The sequence below is a fragment of the Hemitrygon akajei genome, chromosome 6, assembly GCF_048418815.1.
Source record: "Hemitrygon akajei chromosome 6, sHemAka1.3, whole genome shotgun sequence".
In the NCBI taxonomy this organism is placed as follows: domain Eukaryota; kingdom Metazoa; phylum Chordata; class Chondrichthyes; order Myliobatiformes; family Dasyatidae; genus Hemitrygon; species Hemitrygon akajei.
In genome coordinates, this window is record NC_133129.1 from 160,150,468 (window position 1) to 160,169,233 (window position 18,766).

Here is an 18,766-nt window from a genome sequence, read left to right on the forward strand (position 1 = left end):
GGCATAACCAGAAGGAGATTTTCAAGCAATGCCCACACTTCAGAAATTTTGGGATTAACAATTGATTGAAATGATGTCAGTAATGAGGGGTTCTGGCTACAAAGGTTATACTGGAAAATCTGAGTTTTTCTCCTGAGCAAAGGAAGTTGAGTGAAGATTTGATAGAGTTTTACTGATTTTGACTTGTTTCTAGAGAGTAGGCATAAGGAAATTATTCCTATTGGGATTCAAAGGTTGTGAGGACCAGATATAAATTTTTGGGGAAGAGGTCATGAGAAAGTTTTGTTTACATGGTGGTTAAGATCTGGATGTCACTGCCTGTAAAAATGGAATGAATCTCTGTCTTCAAAAAGGAAACAGAAAGCCACTGGAGAGAGAACAATTTGCAGGGCCATGGGGAAAAAGTAGAGGATTGGAACTTATGGGATAACTCTATTAGGAATAATTTTATTAATCTATATTTTTACTATATTGTAATATACTTTGAAAACAGTGGAACAATCAAATCATGGTTGATGAAAGATTGCAACTTATTTTAAAGCATATCTTTGGTGAAGTATCACTGATAGGATGGGTGAAACACATATTTCATGTTATCTCTTCCAGTGCATGTTCATAATTTTGGAAGCTCTACTCTTAGATATGGATCTATCCTATGCCAATGTTTAAACATTTTCCATAGCTAATATACAGTATATTGACAATTTCATTTAAATATCAAAGCAGGTTGTATTTATTTTCTAACAGCAGAGTTGTTGGAATTTGTTTACTGATGTTTCCTGAGCAATTATTTATTTTAAAATCATTATTTTGTCAGCTCAGCTGCTCAATTGTGCTCAACAAAAAAAAGTTCATCAAACAGCCTCTGCAAACATTTTTGAAATATTCCATTTATCTTTCTCTCTGTTTCTGATTCCAATGATCTTAGTAAAATTATTTTTGTTACTTCATGTTATTTGCTTGCTATTATTGGCATTAAACTTTCTGGGCACATGTGTGCTATGTGCTCTGTGCTATTGGTAATGTGTTTTGCAACTTGGTCTAGAGGAACGCTGTTTTGTTTAGCTATAATCATGTATGGTTGACTGATAATAAAACTTGAACTTGAAGTTTATCTAATTTTCCGGTTCTGGCAAGAAACCGTGATCACAATTCCTTAAGTTTGAAGATGGCTATGAATAAGAATAAGTACGAATACTGCAGGAAAGTATTAAATTGGGGTAAGGCAAATAATGGGAGAATTAGGTGGGAACTAGGGAGTATTAACTGGGAAATTCTAGGCAAGTACACGTCAGACACGCTGAGGTTGTTTGAAGACCAACTACACAGAGTACACAAAAAGTATGTTCTGGTAAGTACACGTCAGACACGCTGAGGTTGTTTGAAGACCAACTACACAGAGTACACAAAAAGTATGTTCTGGTAAGAAAGCAGAGCCATGAATGACAACATAAATAAACCTTGGGTGATGAGAGATTCAGAAAGAGAAAAAAGGAAGAACATGCAAGGTTTAGGAAGCTAAAATTGGATAAGTTCTTTGTGGAATAGAAAGAAGGTAGCAAAGAACTCAAGAAAGGAATTAGGAGAGCCAGAAGTGGCCAAGAATATCATTGGCAAGTAGGATTAAAGAGAATCACAAGGCATTCTATACAAATGTATATTAGAAGCAACAGGATAACTAGGAAGAGGGTAGGATGACTCAAAGATAAAGGATGAAGCTACTGCTTGGAGCTCATAGATGTGTGTGAAGTCCTACATGATATTGATGTTTAGCAAGGAGAAAAAAGTGGAGGATAGTTAAATCAATATGCAGTTTACTAATGTGCTAGAACATGTTGAGATAAAGAAAGAGGTGGTATCCGTCTTGAAGAATGTTAAGACAGATAAGACTCCAGAGCCTGATGGGCTAAAACTCCTGTCTTTCTTTGGGCCATGTTATCTGCTCTGTGAATCATACATTTTTGCTCTCCCTGTCTTGTCCATGTTGTTCCTCCCTTTCCTGAATCTATGATAGTGCCTGACTTACATAGTACATCTATCCACAGGACTGTGCCCTCATTGTTTGGGCACTCCCAGAAATCTACAGGAGGCTGTACTCCCTCAATCTCAGGTACCTGAGGTTCACACCTCTGTGCCCTCACTGTTTCACCCCCTTGCACTGGTAATGAAAATCACCTTTCCAATCATGGGTAAGGGTAGATCAGTTACTGATACCGATCACCCCGTGCCACTAGTATTTCACCTGGCTGGCTTCTTAATAAACCTTTAGTAGACATCTGTGGATGACCAGAACTAGCAATGGAGGCTGCTGAGAATTATTTGTCTATTCTTGAAGGTTGTCCTCGTTAGCTCTGTGATCTGCTGAGCAATCAGATTAGACAGAGAGGGTGTTGCTTTGGTGTCTGCCTGTTAGGCTAGGAGACTCTAACACCTTCCTCTCTTTTTAGAACACCACCAGCCAACCACAGTACCACTGCAGTAACAAATCATCTTGTTCCATTTCAGTGGTTCCTTGTTAGGTGTCCCAGTTGTTGGCATACAAAACAATTCATCTGTGTCTTTACAACAGCAACATCCACTGTAACCACTTTATGATTTATCTTCCTCCTCCTCTGGTCTATTTCCCTAGCCCATGATACTATTATAGAGTAGGTTGATCCCACTGCTTCCCTCAATTCTAATACTTCCTGGTGGACTGTGGATTTTCAGAAAGACTGGAACATTCCTCCTGGATAGTCCAACACTGAATACTACTCATATGCTCGATATTTACACTCTGCACAATCCATGACAGGCTCATCGGGTCTCTGAACCACTGACATTATCATTTCCCAGTTACTCTCACCTTCCCCCAGCCTCTGCCTCACTTCCCCCTTAGAGCAGCAATTTCTGTCCTTACTATTGGCATTCCTGCCAGTTGCCCATATAGCTTTCACCAATATGGGTAGGTCTTATGGGTACATCGGGTGACTTTCAATTGTTTCTTCAAGTTTGCATCAAAATTCTATATTCCCACAAGCAAGTTTAAGGGATGGCAGCTCATCAAAATGCTCTGCTTCTCCCCAGGGATAATGAATCTGTGAATGGTAGTAATCAGTGTCAAAGTTTCGCTGGCATTATCAGGATTCTCGACGAGCCATTTTCTGACCTCATTAGGTGTCATCCAGACAGATATGTCTGGGTATAACTTCTCCCCCAAGTACTTCCAAACTAATACCTATATTAATCAAAATATAGCAGAAGGATGAAAATAAAAGATAACACACTTCAATCTCAAGAGTATGCATTCTGTGATCTCTCACTTCTTTACCAGTGACCTTATGATTCCATTTCACTTAAAACTCCATTACCCCAAAGTTTTAAACTTATTCTTAATAATCTCTCTCTCTCTCTCTCTTTTTATATCCACCAATTCAGCTCTCTGCTGAGTTCTCATTGTGTTCTCTGACACTTGGTGATCCCGTAGTTGTTGACTTGAACAAAACTAAGTGTGGGGCACTTCTCTTAGAAATATTCACCTCCTCAGGCTACCTTGATCACTCGTCACATAGTGGGTCACAAATGTATCCTGGAAAAGACTACATTGGACCCACACAGAAGCTGGACAAGGGAGATATAAAAGTCTTTATTCAAACAGTTAACATTGAAGAAAGAGTCAAGAAGAATTCAAAAGTATTTCACTCTCCTAACACAACGCTTTATACTTCAACACAAAAGATAACAAGAGTTGATTAACTACAGTTCCAAATGCTATAATCACCTGCTTTAATATTTTAAATATAGTCAGGTAAATTTACGGAATTACATATTTACAATCATAGCAGATCCCAACTAGCAGAATCCAGTCAACCAGGTAATGTATCCTGCGTGGGGAAGCTGACTCATTGCCTCCTGTGATTCATCAAAACATGGTAATACTGTCAGCAAATTTGAAGATGGCATTGGAGCTCTACTTGGCCACACAGTTATGTGTGTATTGACATGACAGGAGAACAACGGGCAGAACGCTGCTGCCTAAATGATGCATGGATGGGAGGGCATGCGTTACAAGATGTTTGATAAATTTTGGTTTTCTTCTCTGGAGTGACAGATGCTGAGCGCTGTGTATTTAATACATTGGTAATATTAGAGTAATATTATAAATACATCATCTGAATAAGCATTTCTGTTCATTTAAATAATTCATTATAGAATATATGTAAATTAAATGAATCATTTGGCATCACACTACTATATCATAAAGTAAAAATGTAATGAACGTGGCTCCACCCCAGTTCCGTGTTCTTGCTTTTAATTAGTTTAATGTTTTGGAGTTGTAAAACATAAAAGTGGTGACGAGGAAGTGTTAAATAAATCTGAAATAACAACCTCCAATGCTGAAGCGCAGTGAGACATTCAAGCTTAAATAAAGCAACACAACTCATGCTTCTTCGGAAAGAAAGAGAAATGGTCAAGTTTTAAAAAAAGAAGAGAGAAATTGGATACATTCACAGGTTCCAAAACAGTGAGTACAGAGTGATAATAATCATAATTTTTTAAAAAATAGCAGAATTTCCTGGCTACATTGGAAAGATGGATGCATTTGGTTGCTCAAGATAAAACTGCATACTGTATATACTATCACGTATTTGCTGCACAAATCACTCTCTCACCTAGATGGGGTCAGTTGTGCTGTGAGGATTACATTCCTTGACTTCTCTAGTGCCTTTAACACCATCCAGCCCAAGATCTTAAAGCACAAACTAACGGAGATGGGAGTAGACTCTCACATGGTGGATTGGATAGTGGACTACTTGACAGATAGACCTCAGTATGTGCGGTTGGGAGACTGTAGGTCTGACACAGTGGTCAGCAGCACAGGAGCGCCACAGGGAACCGTACTCTCTCCGGTCCTGTTCACCCTGTACACATCTGACTTCCAATATAACTCGGAGTCCTGCCATGTGCAGAAGTTCGCTGATGACACGGCCATAGTGGGGTGTGTCAGGAATGGACAGGAGGAGGAGTATAGGAAACTGATACAGGACTTTGTGATATGGTGCAACTCAAACTACCTGCGTCTCAATGTCACCAAGACCAAGGAGATGGTGGTGGACTTTAGGAGATCTAGGCCTCATATGGAGCCAGTGATCATTAATGGAGAATGTGTGGAGCAGGTTAAGACCTACAAGTATCTGGGAGTACAGTTGGACGAGAAGCTAGACTGGACTGCCAACACAGATGCCTTGTGCAGGAAGGCACAGAGTCGACTGTACTTCCTTAGAAGGTTAGCGTCATTCAATGTCTGCAGTGAGATGCTGAAGCATATCATATTATTACTGAGTTAAGTATTGTATGTAATGAGTTTTTGCTACAACAAGTGTATGGGACATTGGAAAAAAATGTTGAATTTCCCCATGGGGATTAATAAAGTATCTATCTATCTATCTATCTATCTATCTATCTATCTATTGAATGAATTGAGCTGTATTTTGAAGCAAATGAAATAAACAGTAAAAAGCGAGTGACAATTCTTCTGAGTGCATGAGGTCTAAAGCCAGACAATTTGCTTTGAAGTTTAACTTCTCCAACCAAACCAGCTGAAATGAGCTTTGCTGATAGGCAAAGCCATAGTTAATTAAGGAATGCTTTAGGTTTCATAACTAGAATCAGAAAAAAAGTCCATTTCAGCAGACATGGCTGATTTGAAAAGATTGTCTGAGCATTGTCAATTCAATGATGGCCTCAATGATACATTGAGAGATCATTTAATTTGTGGAATCTTACAAGTAAGAATTTTTTTTTAAAACGGCTTCCAACTGAAGCACAACTCATATTTAAAAGAGCAGTTGAAATTGTTGTCCCAATGGAAACAACATACCGAGATGCAAGTGAATTGCAATCAGGGATGAAAGAGAGAACGAACACAATTGCAACACCTAAACAGAAAACAGCCTGGCCAAAGAAATTTATTACTATTTTAGCATGAGCTCACATACAGCAGACCAACGTAGATTCAAAGGCGAAACTTGCTGACAATGTAACAAATTAGGACACAGACTAAGAGCGTGTTGTACAGACAAAAATAAATGGATTACACGGGAAGGGAAAAAGATAAAAAATATAAGTTGCAGATTCAAAAAGAGTACTAATCTGCAGATTGTTGATGAAAAATATGATAATGATGAGAGTGGCACAGGACTAAATAGCCTTGCAACTTACAATGTGAAAATTAACAATAGACAAGAAATAACGGCTTACAGCAGAAGTGAATGCCAAATTAATTTAATGAAATTGGACACTGGCTTGGCTTCCTGTGCAAGTCTAGTGCATTAGAAAGCAGCAAATTGTCCTCAACAGGTGTCTTTTATTGGAGTACAGTGCAGACGCAGAAGAAGCATTCACGCCGAAGAGCTTTAGAAAACCAATCTCCATAAAAGAGGGGTACCGTCTAGTGAAGCAGTCATCGTAAGAGTGGTCTGAGTCAGAGTAGTAAGACCTTGGCTCAGCAGGGCTTCGGTGAGAACAGGCAGAGGCAAGGTAAGTAGGTAAGTTCATTCCTTATTTCTTATTTCTTTTTTCTTATTTAATTCTTGAGAGAATAGAGGGTATGTCTACAGGGCCAGTGTTCTTTTCTGGGTATCAGATGCGGGATTTCTGGGAGAATGCCAGCCTCCCCAATTGCCATATCTGCACCAGGTGCATCGAGATGCAGCTCTTTAGAAACCATGTAAGGGAACTGGAGCTGCAGCTCGATGACCTTCAGCTTGTTAGGGAAAGTGAAGAGATGATGGACAGGAGCTACAGGAAACTAATCCCCCTAAAGGCTAGAGAAGACAGACAAATAGGTAACTGTCAGGAGAGGGAAGGGAGAACATCAGATAGTGGGGAGTACCCCTGTGGCCATCCCCCTCAACAATAAGTTCTCCATTTTCCCCCTACTTGGGGGAAGCAAAAGCAGCTGTGCCTCTGGAACTGAGTCTGGCTCTGTGGTTCAGAAGGGTAGGGAATTAAAGAAGATGGCAGCTGTAATAGGGGAACTCTATAGTTAGAGGTACAGATGGGCAATTCTGAGGATGCAAAAAAATGAACCACGGACAGTAGTTTGGCTTCCAGGTTCCAAGGTTCGAGATGCTTCTGAATGTGTCCACAAAATCCTGAAAAGGAAAGATAAGCAGCCAAAAGTCATGGCACATACTGGTACCAACAACATGGGTAGAAAAAGGGAGGAGATCCTAAAAATGGAACACAGGGAGTTAGGAAGGAAGATGAGATGTAGAACCTCAAGGCTAGCAATGCTGTCTGTGCCATGTGACAGTAAGGATAGGAATAGAATGAGGTGGCAGATAGATATATGGCTGAAGAACTGGGGCAGGGGGCAGGGATTCAGATTTATGGATAATTCTCTTCGGGGGCAGGTTTGACCTATACAAAAGGAATGGGTTGCACTTGAATTTGAGGGGGCAATATTCGTGCAGCAGGTTTGCTAGAGTTGCTGCGAGTGGTTTAAACTAATATGGGAACCACTCTGATAGAGCTGAGGATGAGTCAGCAGGTTTACAACAAGATGAAGGGTGTAACATAAATATAAGGAAGGGCAAGCTAATGATTGGGTACAAATGCAGTCAGAGCAAAGAGTTAAATTGCACCACAGAGTTAAATTTCAAAAGGGCAAAGAAAGCAGGACTGAAGGTGCTGTATTTAACTGCATGTAGCTTAAGGAATAAGGTGAACAAACTTGTGGAGTAATTAGAGATTGGTCGGTATGACATTGTGGGAATCATAGAGTTGTGGCTGAAAGAAGGCCATAGTTGTGAGCTTAACATCAAAGTATATACTTTGCTTCAAAGGACAGACAGGAAGGCAGAGGGGTGGGGTGGCTCTGTAGTTAAGAGATGGAAGTACATCTTTAGAAAGTGGTGATATAGGGTCAGAGAATGTTGAATCTCTGTGGGTGGTGTTAAGAACTGCAAGGGTTGAAAAATCATTATGGGAATCATATATAAACCTCCAAATAGTAGCCAAGGTGTGGGGTTGAGATTGCAAAGGGAGCTGGAAATGGTATGTAAAAAAGCGTAATGTCATAATTGTAATGTGGGACTTCAATACGCAAGAGGATTGGAAAAATTAGGTTTGTGTCGGATTGCAAGAGAGGGAATTTGTTGACTACCTATGAGATAGATTTCTGGGCAGCTTGTGCTTGATCCATCTAGGGGAAAGACTATCTTAGACTGGGTGTTGTGTAATAACCCAGATCTTATTAAGGAGTTTAAGATTAAGGAAACCTTAGGAGACAATGATCATAATATGATTGAATTCATACTGCATGTTGAGAGGGAGAAGCATAAGTCACATGTATCAGTATCACAATGGAATAAAGGGAATTACAGAGGCATGAGAGAGGAGCTTGCCCAGATGGATTGGAGGAGGATACTGGTGGGCATGACAGCAGAACAGAGATGGCTGAAGTGTCTGGAAATAGCTCACAAGGTGCAGGATAGATATGTCCCACAGAAGAAGTTGTTTTCAAATGGCAGGCGTAGGCAACCGTGGCTGACAAGGGAAGTTAAGGACAGCTTAAACCCAAGGAAAGTGCATATAAGATAGGAAAAATGAGTGGGAAGTTGGATGATTGGGTAGCCTTTAAAATGCAACAAAAAGCAACTTAAAAGTTATAAGAAGGGAAAAGATGAAATATGAGGACAAACTAGCCAATAATATAAAGCAGGATACTTTTTTTTCAGTTGTATAAATAAAAGGGAAGTGAGTTGATATTGGACCACTGGAAGGTGATGCTAGTGAGGAAGTAATGGAGGACAAAGAAATGGCAGATGTAATTTGCATCATTCTTCGCTGTGGATGACACCAGCAGTGTGCCAGAGGTCCATGAGTGTTAGGGAGCAGGACGGAGTTCATTACTGTTACAAAGGAAAAAGTGCTAGGCAACCTCAAAGGACTTAAGGTAGATAAGTCACTTGGACCAGATGGACTACATTCCAGACTCCTGAGAGAGGTTGTTGAAGAGATAATGGATGCATCTGTCATGATCTTTGGAAAATCACCTGATATTGGCATGGTCCATGAAGACTGGAAGATTACAAATGTCACTCCACTCTCCACTCTTTAAGAAGGGAGGAAGGCAAAAGAAAGGAAATTATAGGCCAGTTAGCCTACCCTCAGAGACTGGAGAAGCATTGGAGTCTATTATTAAGATGAGGTTTTGGGGTACTTGGAGACTAATGATAGAATAAGCCAAAGTCAGCATGGTTTCTGTAAAGGGAAATCTTGCCTGACAAATCTGTTAGAGGTCTTTGAGGAAGTAACAAGCACGGTGGGCAAAGGAGAGGCAGTGAACGTCATGTACTTGGTATTTCAGAAGGCCGTTGATAAGGTGCTACACTTGAGGCTGCTTAACAAGATAAAATCACATGGTGTTGCAGGAAAAGATACTAGCATGGATAGAGGAATGGCTGACAGGCAAGAGTCAGCATGTGGAAATAAAGGAGGCCTTTTCTGTTTGGCTACCAGTGACTAGTGGTGTCCCTCAGGGGTCAGTACTAGAATTGTAGTACTGTCATTGTTTGTCACTGATTTGGATAATGGAGTTGATGGCTTTGTGGCAAAGTTTGCGGATGATACGAAGATAGGTGAAGGGGAAGGTATTGCTAAGGAAGCAATGCGATTGCAGCCAGACTTAGACAAATTGGAAGAATGGGCAGAAAAGTGGCAGATGGAATACAGTGTTGGGAAATGTATGATAATAGACTTCAGTAAAATGAACAATAGTGCAGATTATTATTTAAATGGAGAGAAAATTCAAGCATCAGAGATGCAGAGGGACTTAGGAGTCCTTCCGCAAGTCTCCCAGAAGGTTAATTTAAAGGTTGACTCTGTGGTAAAGAAGGAAAATGCATTGTTGGCATTTATTTCAAGGTGAAATAGAATATAAAAGCAAGGAGATAATGCTGTGGCTTTATAAGTCACTAGTCAGGCCACACTTTCAGCATTTCTAATGGTTTTGGGCTCCATATCTCAGAAAGGATGCAGTGTTATTGGAGTGCGGCCAGAGGAGGTTCATGAGGATTATTCTAGGAATGAAGGGGTTAAAACATGAGGAGCACTCGGCAGCTTTGGGCCTGTACTCACTGCAGTTTAGAAGAATGTTGGGGAGTGGGGTTCTCATTGAAAGTTATCGAATGCTGAAACAACTAGATAAAGTGGATGTGGAAAGGATGTTTCCTACATTGAGGTTATTCAGAACTAGAGGTCACAACCTCAAAATTGAAGGGTGACCTTTTAGAACAGAGGTAAGGAGGAACCTGTGGAATGCTCTGCCACAGACTGTGGTGGAGACCAAGTCCATGGGTATATTTAAAGCGGAAGTTGTCAGTTTCCTGATTGGTCAAGGCATCAAAGGACATGGCGAAAAGGCAGGTGTATGGGTTTGAGAGGAATCCAGGATCAGCCATGATGAAATGGTGGAGCAGAATCAATGGGCTGAATGGCCTAATTCTGTCCTACGTCTTATGGTGTTATGGCTGTTTCAGTCATTCCACAAATGAGTTTTAACAGCATTTCAGAGATACTAAACTGATGCCTGCAGATATGGAACTAAGAACTTACACTGGAGAAAAGATAACTCCCGTGGGAATGACAGTGAAATACAACAACCAACAAGCCACATTGAGCTTGTATGTGTTATAAACAGGAGGGCCAGAATTGTGGGGTTGTGATTGGCTGAAGCAATGAAAACTTGGTTGTAGATCCATCCACTGTTTGCATGCCATGTCCCCTGCAGTAGGGTCAACTGAAAGAGAATTAAGGAAGGTACTGGTTGATGCTACATCATGGAACACTCAAACACATCAGGAGTAAAATGGAGTTAAATGAAAATACCACACCCATGTTTTACAAAGACAATCCAGTTCCTTATCCTACCCTTGAAAAAGTAGCTCGTGAGCTAGGTCACATGGAGGCTGATGGAATTCCTTCCAAGTTTGAGTGAAGCCTATGGGAAATGCTAGTAGTCCCAGAAGCCAAGAAGAATGGGTCGGTCTGGATTTCTGGTGATCTTAAGATCACCATTGACCCTGTACTGACAGTGGGTCAATACCCTCTGCTTGGGTCAGAGGATATATTTGCACACCTTTCTGGAGAGAAACACTTCAGCAAAGTGGACTTAGCTGAGGCCTACCTACAGATGGATGTGGAAGAAGAACCTAAAGTGTTTCTCACTATAAACACTCATTGAGGGCTTTATCACTATCATAGGCTTACATTTTTGAGTAGCATCTGCACCTGCATTCTGGCAGAAATCTATGGACCAGGTGCTGCTAGATTGCCCAGGCACTCAGAGTTACCTGGATGATATAACAAACTAATAAGGATGAGATAAAACATCTCCAGACTCTCAAGACTGTATTAAAAAGATCAGGGCACAATGCAATTCTTTAAACCAAGCAACACTTAACAATGGTTAAGCATTGATGCAGAAGGATTACTCAATTGTGCTGAAAAAATTCAAGCAGTGATGGATCCCCCAAGGCCATAGAACATGTTAAAGATGCATAAAAACACACAATGCTAGCAGAACTCAGCAGGCCAGACAGCATCTATGGGAGGAGGTAGTGACGACATTTCGGGCCGAAACCCTTCTGCTAGCATTGTATGTTTTTATTTATTTCCAGCATCTGCAGATTCACTCGTGTTGCCATTGATGTTAAACATGCAGTCTTTTTAGGATTTGTCAATTATGATAACAAATTCCACCAAACCTAGCTAGTGTCTATTTTCAACCCACAGAAGAGTGTTCCACTACCAAGTGCAGTATGAATGCAGAGATGGGCTCTGTTTTTTGGGGTCCCAATTACAAGATTGAATTTAAGAGGACAACTAAGCAAGGAAATGCTGATGGATTGTCCTATTTGCCCTTGGCAAAATCAATAAGTTGAAAAATTCACAAAAATGGACACTCTTCTTGATGTATTCTCCCTAATGCAAATCAAAAGTATCTCGATTATGGCAGAAATGGTTCAGATGATCCATGCTTTCTCAGGTCTACATGGCCACCCAAAAAGGCTGGAATGTGCAGGAAAAACCCCAGTTCCGCCATTTTTACCAGTGCTGGGCTGAACTTGACCTTGACAGGGGTTGCCTTATGTGGGGATTGAGAGTTTTTTTTACCATCCAAGCTGAGAGCTAAATGGTTAGAGGATCTGCAAGCCAGTCAGCTAGGTGTGCTCAGATTGAAAGCATTGACTCAAAGCTGTGACTGGTGGCCTAGGATAGATCAGCAGTTCAAGCATTGTTCAGGATGCAAACACATCTAGAAGATGCCAAGAGCAGCACCTCTCCAAACTTGGGAGTGGCCTGTATTGCCTTGGCACAGGATCCGCATAGATTTTTCTGGACCATTCATAGGCACATATTTCCTCGTAGTCGTGGATGCAGCAACTTAGTGGCTAGAAGTGTTCCCAATAACTTTTACTACAGCCTCACGCATTGTTGATATGTTGCAAAGGCTTTTCTCATGGACTGGTGTTCCAGAACACTTAGTCTGTGATAGTGGACCACTGTCTATTGCAGAACAGTTTCAGTCATTCTGCAAAATGAATGGGATACTACATATTACATTGGCACTGTGCCACCCAGGTACAAATGGCTTGGTGAAAGATTTGGCCAGGGTCTAAAGAATGCACTGTGAACAATGTCAGCAGTACACACTACACTGATACCGAATCAGAAGTTTCCCAATTTCTTCCTTGCATATTGCAATGCAGCGCATTCCACAACTAACAATTCAGTAGCAATGTTGTTCTCGCATCATCCTTTGTGTTCACGCTTGGATCTTCTCAAACTCAATCTTAGAAGGCATATGTAGGACAAACAGCTGGGACAAATTAAATATTCCTCAAACAAGAAAGTTCGATCTTTCACTCCTGATTCTGCAGAGCTCATCAAAGTGGGCATTCAGAAAGATTAAGCATAGATCTGGACCACTGTCCTACACAGTTGAGATAAGTTAATAAGTTGCAGTGCATTCTATATTGAGTTGGAGTTTATAACTAAGCAGGAAGGAGTATTGTATATTTAATATTTCAGTCATACTTGGGTAATATTGTAATCCTATTGTTTGATTAAGCATTCTTATTTATTTAAATAATTCATTATGGGTTATATGTGAATGTACATGAATGGCATACAGGATTGTGCAAAATACTTAGACACCCTAGTATTTTCCGATGGTATGGCCTCCATAGACATTGATCTCCTCTGCACCTTCTCAATTGCAATCACATCCTTCCTACAGTATTGTGAGTCCTTCATTCCTTTATTCAGATGTCTATTTTCCATTGACTTTTTGTTTTATTGCAATTGAGTTTTGTCGATCTTTCCTCACCATCATGCTTGGTGCTTATTTTAAAATCATATTTGTTCATTTAATGTCATTTCATTGAAATGATCTTACGGTAATTTTCTAGCTAAATCTATTGTTCACTTTAACCTTCATTTGTTCAACCATATAAATACACTTCATAGTTATCCATTTACCACTTTTGGCTCTTGAGCATATAACTGAAAATAAGTGTTTTTTCACCTTTAGTTTCCTAACAGGAGGTGGGTGGACAAATTGTATGAGGTCTATTTGTACAACATTACCAAGATCAGTCCGCTGAAATTGAAAGTACTTCCTTTTGAGTATAGCAGTGAAACACTGATTAAACAAATAGAGATTTAGTGACACATACAGAGTGCATTCCACTTTTGCCTTCAGAAAAGAAGTATCTGTCACTGGAAATAAGTAAGCCTTGACAGGTCTACTTACAGACAGTTTTCCAGACTGTGTTAATCAATAATTCAATTACTTCAGTATGCATTGTTTGCTTCCTGTTTGATTTAATTAAATCAAAGTTTTAACACAATATTTTTGATGATTGAATTGCCTTTAGCTGTAGTTTGAAGATGTGTTGAGATTTGAAATGGGGAATGTTGTCATACTGAAGGATGCTACAGTATTTTAATTATTTTTATTACAGTGCCAAACGCAAATGTAACTTGCCAGAGTAATGGGACTATGTCATAGCTGCTCACTTCAAAAACATAACTAGATTAGAATGTCAGAAACTCTGAAGAAAAGTGTATGAAAACTCAATGGAACTCTCCTATCCCTTCCTATGTTCTGAGGCAGCACCAGTTCTACTTTTTCAGTTTTGTCCTATATACAGAACATAAGAGGCAGAGGACGGGATATTATACTTTAGTCACTAGCACCAATTGAGTGAGATATTTCATTTGCTGGTTGCATTCAGTTCCATTCAGACAGAGGGTGACTCTTAGCTGAGAGGAGTTGGAATCTGCCAGGTCTAGCAATTCATTCCTCTGCCTGTGCTGTCCTTGGACCAAAAGAAGGAGACTGCTTCCTTCCACAGAAACCCAAGCACCAACATCCCAGCAAACCTGTTGTGATCTTTGCTTTCTCTTGAGAGGTCATACTCCAACATCCACCATGATATATCAGCAGACCTGTCCTTCACAAAAATGTGGTTCCTGATGCACCATCAATAACTCTCTCTGAGACGTGAAGTCGAGATATCGGCTTTTATTGACTGGAAGAAAGAACAAGCAGTAGTTGACCACCATGCTACATCCTGGAGAATGAGGGCTGGACTCAGGCCTCAATCGCCTTTATACCAGGGTCTGTGGGAGGAGCCACAGGAGCAGTCAGCAGGGGGTGTGTCCAGACAGGTATATGTAGTTCACCACAGTTCAACAGATGTTTTCCCCACTTCATTTTGAGATCATGTTCTGAGCACCCTGACACACTTCCAATCTCCAATTTCCCAATGTTCCCTTCCTGCAACTTCCATTGACTGGATAATCCACTGAAAAGCCAGACAACAGTGTGGCTAATGCGTAGGAAACAAAGTGAAACTTACATTTATGTTGAGATTCGATCATTAAGTTCAGCACTGCCTTTGCCTTTGTTACGTGCATATCTCCCAGCTGCAGAGAGGTTCTCCACTCACTTCCTGATCAACTTTAAATACCAGGAATCAGATATCTGCAGAGAGAGAAGCAGTTTTGTGCAGGAGGCATAGTCTTGTCATGCCTTCTTATTTCAATTTATTGCCCCAATCACCCCACAGTATTCTCTGCATTATTCTTCACTCAATCAGCAGTTTAGCAAAGGAAACACAGGGATTCACCTTTTGTATCTTTTTAATTGCATCTTTCTTTGGCTTCTGGAAGCTTAGGTGACAGAATCAAATGTTAGTGTAATATAGAAACGGGGATATAGAGTCATGGTTTAGCCAGCAAGTCTCAACAATAACGTCAGTAAATTCTAATTAAAACTTATTCTTGACTGAGTCAAAACTGAACAGTCTCATCAAAGTTCATCAATTTTTATATTAATTCATGTGTTTTCTCTCTCTCTACAAATGCTGCCTGACCATTTTGTATTTCCACCATTCTTCTTTATTTCACATTTTTAAGAACTCCATGTTTTTCCTTCAAAGTTCCAGAGATTTGGAAAATTTGCAACCGACATTCCATCTGCACATACAAGTTTTCCCTATCCTTGTTTGGTTTTATGCATTAATAAATCTCTCTTTGTTTCCATCTTACCTTTCCCCTCTTTACTCTTCTCTCTTCACTGCAACATGCTTGTTGCCCAATTGTTTTCTAGTTATTAAGAAAAGTCATCGGATTGAAATGTTAACCCTGTTTCTTTCTCCACAGGTGCGGTCTGTCCTGCTGAGTCTTTCCAGCATTTCCTGATTTTTAGCATATGTAGTTTTTAAAGTATTATTATACACTTCATGGCCACTTTTGAAGTACATTTGCACATTAATACAAATTTCAAATAAGCTGAATAAGCTCTTTTTGGTCTTCCATCCAGGTACAGGCATCATCTGTGATGAAGATGGCAAAGTTTGTCATCGAACCTTCTGTTAAAATCAATATGCCGGGAAAGCACTAGATTCTTTTTCATCAAATAAGCCAATCATCTGGAGGAACTCAATGCATAAAAGCATGTAGACATGGTCAAGAGGTTCAGTTGTTATTCAGACCAAATATCAGAATGGGAAACTAATGTGATCTCAGTGACTTAGACTGTGGAGTGATTGTTGGTGCCAGACAGAATGGTTTCAGTATCTCAGGAACTACTGATCTCCTGGGATTTTCATGCACAACAGTCTCTTGCGTTTACAGAGAATGGTGCAAAATAAGATTTTAAAAATCTAGTGAGTGGCAGTTCTATAGGCAACATTGCTTTGTTAATGAGAGTGGTCAAAGGAGAATGGCCAGACTGGTTCAAGCTGACAGGAAGGCAACAGTAACTCAAATAAGCATGCATTACAACAGTGGCCTGCAGAAGAGCATGTCTGAATGTACAATTTATCAAACCCTGAAGCAGATGGGCTACTATAGCAGCAGAAGACAATAAACATACTTTACATATGAGTAATTGTATATAATGCAATTATGGGGCATTTTGTGAGAAATAAATGAAGAAAAAATCTGAGCATCTAATATGAAGAGAGTGATTTCGGTATGGGTAACTATCATACAGCACAACAGTCAGTCATGAGGCAAGTAGCAGTGTACATGCTAGAATGGGAAAAGAATGATATGTTATGAATGAAAAAAGGATCAATAAACATATTCAGGTAATTGCATACCATAGCCAAAGGTAGTTTGAATCCAATGTGATGGAGTAAAGTTCACAAATGCAAACCATTAAAAAGTACATAGCAAAGAAAGAATGAATTCAGAAGAATTGAGTCGTAAAATTACTCACATGCATAGTAAATTACATTGGTTCACTTCATTCTCAAACAGTCTCTCAACATTTTGCTTGGTAGATAACCTAAAATTAAGAAAAACAGCCTAAAGAATGTAATAGCTCCACAGGAAGTTTCAAGGAAACAAGGATGGCGCCAGGGTTGAAGAATTATAATTAGAAGGAGATGATATTGTCACTCTCAGTTCGGCTAATGGCTTAATCTAGGGGAAGATAGCCTCTGGCCTGGCCAAACTTAAGAAATCTTGTTTGGGTGGATGTTGCGTGTTGTGTCCCCTGTTACAAATCAGTACGAAGAAATAAAAAACAGTACACAATATGCGATTAAACAATTGAGATTTATAATTCTTAATTTGACTATATGGTTAGTAAAGAAACAAAAAAAAAGCCCATTCTCATGAAACTGTCCAATGCTCAATGTTTGAGCTCATGGTTCTGTTCATTTGCTCCCTGTTGACCTCCTCTGAGCGTAGCCGACCCTCGGTCCCTCACTCCAAGACCACTCCATCCGGCAGTCTACCAACTCTTCCCATTTGCATCTTCTCTCATCATTCCCCAGCAAAAGACTGCGAAATCCCTGCTCCCAGACCCACAAGAATAAATAACATCCCTCTCATTGGATAGCACACATTCCAAAGCCCCGTTATGTCTAAACATAACCCAAACATTGCTGCTACAGAGAAACCATTACCATAGTAGTGAAACATTAGAGAGAGGCCATTACATTAGCAGTGAAACCTTACAATGTGTTACAATATCTTGACTGTGTTGTCTTTGTAAGTTTGGGTTGGGTTGACCCATATGACAGCATGAAAGCAGGATCTTCAGCGCAACTTCAGCCATGCTAACTGTGTTACCCAGCAAGTTCATCCCATCTACTTGCATTTGGCTCCTGGCCCTCTGAACTCTTACAGTATTTGTGCACTTAGTTAAATATCTTTTAAGTAAGTATTTAGAACAGTCTGCCAGAATTAGAGGTTGAGTCAGGTAGATTGGGTGCAATTTTCAAAGTAGTTCTTCTATATTTCATGGGCCTCCTGAAACTCCCCATTTGAAGCAAAAGTAGAAATTCACTGTCTATATTAAGAAGTCCACTGATAAACATGACTGCATGAACTTACTCTGGGATTCCCATCTAGTATGCTGTCCACTAGCTCTTCCTACTTTTACTTCCCACCAACACTACCAATACTTCCATCCCAACACCCTTCCTTAAGCCAGAAAGCTCTGTTTACACTGAGTGAAAAATTCTCAGCAGCTGTCAAGTTCTTCAAATCAATAGAGTGTTTTTGTTCTCTTCTTTTCTCTGAGAAAAGGGTGTCTTTTCGCTGTTTCCAAATCCTTCAAAATGGTATCACTTCAATTATTAATATTCAAATGTGTTTAAAAGATTAATTTATTTGCTTATCAATATTCCTAAATCCTTTTTGACATTCCTAATGCTTGACAAACATAGTAGTCACCTGAGCCAAAGGGCTGCCATTAGGCAGAAAACATAAAAACCTGAAAGCACGTACCACTGGGATCAAAAACAGTATCTAGCTCACTGTTATAAGATGATTGAATAGTTCCCTGGTATAATAAGAATGGACTCATAACCTCGCAATCTACGTCTTTGTGGTGACTTGCACAGTTTTGTCTACCTGACTGCTCATTCTTTGTACTATAATATTTTACTTTTAGTCTGTTATGGCTTGACCTTTTACTAGCTCAATTCACTGCAGCAAAGAATTGTTCTGTATGGGTGGGATGCAAGATAGTTTTGAATTGTACCAATAATAAATTAATGATAAATCACTGATAAAGAAATGATGATAAATCAGTCTGGTTCCTTTTTCAAATGGCATGCCCCTCAGCCATGAAGTTCCGACACTTATCATGTGGATGCCATTGGCCAGGATGTTAACATCGGCAGACCTAATAAAAAGCACGTACAGATTTACTGCACAGGTCAATAGTGCATACGGGTGTCTTACTGCT